At 39.5% G+C, this 5,106-nt stretch overlaps 1 long non-coding RNA gene across 1 annotated transcript; it reads left to right on the forward strand.

The window, feature by feature from the left end:
* Positions 1-732: 732 nt before the first annotated feature.
* On the forward strand, positions 733-4,109 carry LOC126410168 (uncharacterized). Its single transcript, XR_007573674.1, has 2 exons — positions 733-1,075; positions 3,886-4,109. It is a non-coding gene; the product is annotated as an uncharacterized LOC126410168 (long non-coding RNA).
* The last annotated feature ends 997 nt before the right edge of the window (positions 4,110-5,106 follow it).

Here is a 5,106-nt window from a genome sequence, read left to right on the forward strand (position 1 = left end):
TCCTGTTATTGATTGACAAAATGAGAGACAATGGGCCAGGGTCAACGCCTCTTTGGCTACCACCAAATTGTTGTTTCTTTCTCTCTAGTTTTCTATAAATACATTCAATTTTTTTAGGTTGCACCCTTCTATTAGGCTCCACCATTGACCTTACTCATTTGAAGAGACAATGGACTGTGAAAAGGCTTCTCTTACATAGTTTTACATGCATGATCTAGTTGAGCAATTCAAATCCCTAAATGACTTTGTAGAACAAAACACACAATGAAATTTTTTTGCCTGACTCGCCCAAGTTGCCAATCGGCTTGCTAACTTGGCAACCCAAATGTCAGCCAATGCAAACCCAATTCTTGAGTTTGCCAACTATGGATTTAGGTCAAAACTGAAGGTATAAGAGAAAAGATGATGAAGAAAAGAAAGCAGGAAAATCGCCTTAAGTGATACAATCGCAGATCAATTTTATGGTGCTGTACCATATCTTTATTAATTACAGGTTTGGGTGTATACTTCCAAAATTGGGTTATATTAACTTGCGTTATATATATATAACCTTTCTTTCCTTATGCAAGTTTTCATCGCAAAATGCTCGTCTGGCTTGAGATAATGGACGACCCACTTACTTTTCTAAAAAAAACAAAAAAAGATGCCAATAGTAAGCTTCATTACCAACGGTTGCTACTTAGGGCACAGTCCGTAGGAGATGCTCCTCATTCGAGATATAAGTGGCAGGGGTTGATTCTTAAGTGAAACATTTACGCGTGCACGAAAATGGAAAGAGAACGAATGTGAAATATTTGTGCACGCACGAAAGAGGAGAGGGAGGAAGGGAGAGAGAGTGAATGGGAGAGGAAGGTTCTTTCCATGCGATGTCTGCCCTATTTCTGTTTCTTCTCCTGCGTGCATCTTCGTGCAGTTATGGCTGCTACTCTGGCACTATTCCTTGGCGCTGCTCATCAGAACTCTTCATCTGTCGAAGCAAGGATAGAGCTCTTCTTCTTCCTTCACTTGTTCTCAGGCAGTCTCTTCACTAATCTGAGAAGCAACTTCGTTCTGTTCTGCAAAAGATTGAAATTCGGTAGGGTCCCTATCATTTCTGTCCTCTACTTCGGTCGACCCTGCTACAGTTTGATCATTTTGCTTCTAGTTGTCTGGCAGAAAATTACTGCTCGAGTGCTTTAGATTCGATCAATCATTCTGATTGTTGATTTGAGTTTCTATTTAGCCCCTTGTGTGCTTAGATTCATCGTTCATTGTCCAGCGATCAGAAGCTCACTTGAGCCAATCGATCGCAATAGAATTACCTTTATATGATTGAGACGATCGTGATAGTTGTTGAAGAGGATTAGAATCAACTGATTTCACCGGTTGATTGCTCTTGTAAATTGTATTTGACATTTTTTTAAATATGACGACCTAGGCACACCTCTAGTTGTAAAAGAGGAGACACAAAGAAGACAATGTAACGTGTTCGACTCAGGATTGAGTCTACATCCACAACCAAGCAGCTTCTCTCTCACACCTCAATCGTTTGTGTGAGAGGTTCTATTGATTTTTAAAGGGATACACAATTTGGAAGGTTCGGCCGCTTCCTTATTTTTAGGATCACAGTTGCTGTCAATAACTTGACGATTTGCTTGGTTACACATTTGATATCCTTTCCTAATTTTCTGATCAACTATATCGGCAACAGTTTTGGCCACCACAGCTGCCTTGTGTTGATCCTTATAGCTTCCTTGTAGTGATCGTTATCTTCAATAGCCCACCTCAAGCTGAACGGCCTCAGAAGAACGTTAAGCTTGACACAAATAGTCTCAAATGGGGTGCGAGCAAATGGGTTGGTCATTATATTAGCAAGTAGGTCAGTAGCTGGAACATGATGAACTGTAAGACAATGATGTTGCACATGATCCCAAATGAAATTAATATCGACTTCAATCTGCTGTGTTCGTTGGTGAAAAATTGGATTGGCAGTTAATGGAATAGCGCCCATATTGCCACATAAGATCCGGGGAATAATAGGAAGAGGTTGATGAAGTTCTTGTATGAAATAAGAGATGGAGAGAACTTCCACTGCACTTGAGGTCGATGCCCTGTATTCTGCCTCAGTACTAGATCTTGCAGTAGTATTTAGCTTCTTTGCAGACCATGAAACCAAGGAATCTCTAAAAAAAATAGCAAAGCTAATAGTAGATTTTCGATCATCAGGATTATCAGCCCAATCGGCATCAGAATATGTTGTGAGAGACAAGCACAAGGATGGCCTAATGAGAAACCCAAGATGGAGAGTATGCTTAATGTAATGAAGGATTCGTTTGAGGGTGGCCCAATGATTTGCGGTAGGAACAGGCATAAATTGGCAGACCTTGTTGGTAGCATAAGCAAGATCGGGTCTAGTAAGAGTAGCATACTGGAGAGTACCAACAATTTGGTGATAGGGAGTAGGATCAAGTAGCGGTGTGCCATCAAACTTAGACAACTTTTCTCCAACGGCTAAAGATGAAGGAAGGGGCTTAGCATCAACCATGGCACTGTGTTTGAGGAGGACTTGCATGTACTGACATTGAGAAAGAAAGAGCCCTTGTTGTGTAAATTGTGCTTCAACACGAAGAAAATAATGTAGATGGCCAAGATCTTTTATAGAGAATTCACACCCCATTTGGCATATGAGCTGATGGATGGTGGCAGGGCAGCTTCCAGTAATAAATATATCATCAACATAAATAAGAATAAAAATTGAAAGAGCTCCCATAAATTTAATAAATAGGGAAGTGTCAATCTTGGAGGCAGAGAACCCATGTGAATGAGAAATGAACTAAGTCTTTGGAACTCGGCTCAAGGAACCTGCTTTAGCCCATAAATAGTTTTCTGCAACTTGGATACATAATTTGGATATTGAGTGTTAACAAAGCCTTGAGATTGTAACATATAAACAACTTTAGATAAAGTTCCATGCAAGAAAGCATTGTTGACATTTAATTGTCAAACCACCCATTTTTGCGAAACAGCAAGGGTAAGAACAATTCGAATCATGGTGAGTTTTATCACAGGACTAAAAGTCTCAAAATAATCAATGCCAGACTCTTGTGTACAACCTTTTGCCACAAGATGCGCTTTGTCTTTGTTAATACTTCCATCAGCTTTTATCTTGATATGATAGACCCATTTGTTGCCAACAAAATTTTGGGAGGGAGAGGGCAGAACTAGAATCTAAGTTTTATTTTTCATTAAAGCATTGTATTCCTCAAGCATGGCATTGTTCCATTGGGAGAGTTTAGTGGCTTGGGTTTCTAGGTTCAGTTTCGAAAGGGAGCTCGGAAAGGTGAGTGATGTAACAGGGATTTGGCTTAAGAGATCCAGTTTGTAGGTGAGTGATCATGGAGTGAGTTTTTATGGAGGGAGGTGGGGATTCGTGAGATAAGGATAAGGTAGGGGGAGATGGTGGTGATGGTTAAGGTAGTGGTTGCAGTGGGGAAGATGGTAGTGGTGCAGTAATGATGGGCTCATTTGGGGAAGTAGATGTAGTGACAAGGGAAGGTGGTACTGGTGACAAATCCAAACTAGGAAAAGGAAACTCCATTGGTGGAGAGATTAAAGAAGATGACGACTCAGGTTTTGTGGAAGATATGGTTTTATAAGGAAAAACATTTTCATTAAAAATGACATTTCGACAAATGTAGAGTCTTGAATTTGATGGATTCAAGCAAAGATAGCTTTTGTGTTTGGTGCTATAGCCAAAGAATATGCATTTGGTACTTCAGTATTGCAGTTTATGAGCATTGCAGGGCCGAAGATGAGGATAACAAGCACACCCAAAAAATTTGAAAAAGGTGTAGTCTGAGTTTTGGTTAAAGAGAAGCTGAAATAGATTTTTTATGTTTGTAACAGGTGATGGCAGTCGGTTAATAAGAAATGCAGCTGTAAGGAAGACAAAATCACAATACTTGAGAGGAAGGCTAGTATGAGCAAGCAAGGTGAGTCTAGTCTCTACTATGTGATGATGTTTTCGCTCTACTCTTTCGTTTTGCTGATGTGTGTGAGGACATGAAATGTGATGATCAATCCCACATGACTTTAAGTATGTGAATAATGATCTAAATTCTCCTCTCCAATCACTTTGAAATGCTTTTATGGGACGTTCAAATTGTCTCTCAACAAGTTTTTGAAAGTCTTTAAAAATAGACGAAACTTCAGACTTTCTTTTGATAACAAATAATCAAGTGAACCTTGAATATCCACCAACAAAATTAACATAGTAATAGTATCCTTGCATGGAAGCAATGGGCGCAGGGCCCCAAACATCAAAATATATAAGATCTAATGGTCATTTATTTCATGAGTAGAACTAGAAAAAGGTAAAGTATGACTATTCTCCATTTGGCATGCTTCACCCAAAGAGTCAAATTTACTAAAAATATAAAGAAGCCCATATTTATGAAGAACATGCTGCACAATTTTCATAGAGGGGTGCCCAAGTCGCTCATGCCATTTCTACCAAGTAGTTCGTTCACCAAGTAATGTTGCTGGTTCACACCCAATAGATCCTAAGTGCAGCTTGTAGAGTCCTCGCTCAATGTTCTCCTTGAGAAGAACATGCCTTGTCATGGCATCCTTGAGAAGAACATGCCCTGTCATGGCATCCTTAACATAACAAAACTGTGTGTGTAATTCAAGCAACACGTCATTGTCTTTTGTAAACTTGTGTACTGAAAGCAGATTTTTTGTGATAGATGGCATATGCAAAATATCTTTCATTATGAACTTTGAATCAATATGAGAGAAAACATTGGTTCTAATGTGTTTAATCCCACCATTGTAGTTGGATGGGATTGTCAAGTTGTTGAAATCTAACATGACATGGTGTCTGGCTCCAGAGTTGGGGTACCATCCACCATGATCAAATGAACCATATACATCAGCGGTATGTACTCAATAGATGAAGCTTCATCAATTTTCTGAAGCTTGTATGTTTTGCACTTCAACGCAGCATGGCCAGATTGACGACGCACTTGACAAACCGTGTGACAATTTGCTGCAATATGTCCATTATTTCCACAAGCAAAGCATGATCAAGTCTGATTTTTGGGAGATCAATCTTGATTTTAACCG

Source organism: Nymphaea colorata, chromosome 6, assembly GCF_008831285.2.
Source record: "Nymphaea colorata isolate Beijing-Zhang1983 chromosome 6, ASM883128v2, whole genome shotgun sequence".
Taxonomy (NCBI): Eukaryota; Viridiplantae; Streptophyta; class Magnoliopsida; order Nymphaeales; family Nymphaeaceae; genus Nymphaea; species Nymphaea colorata.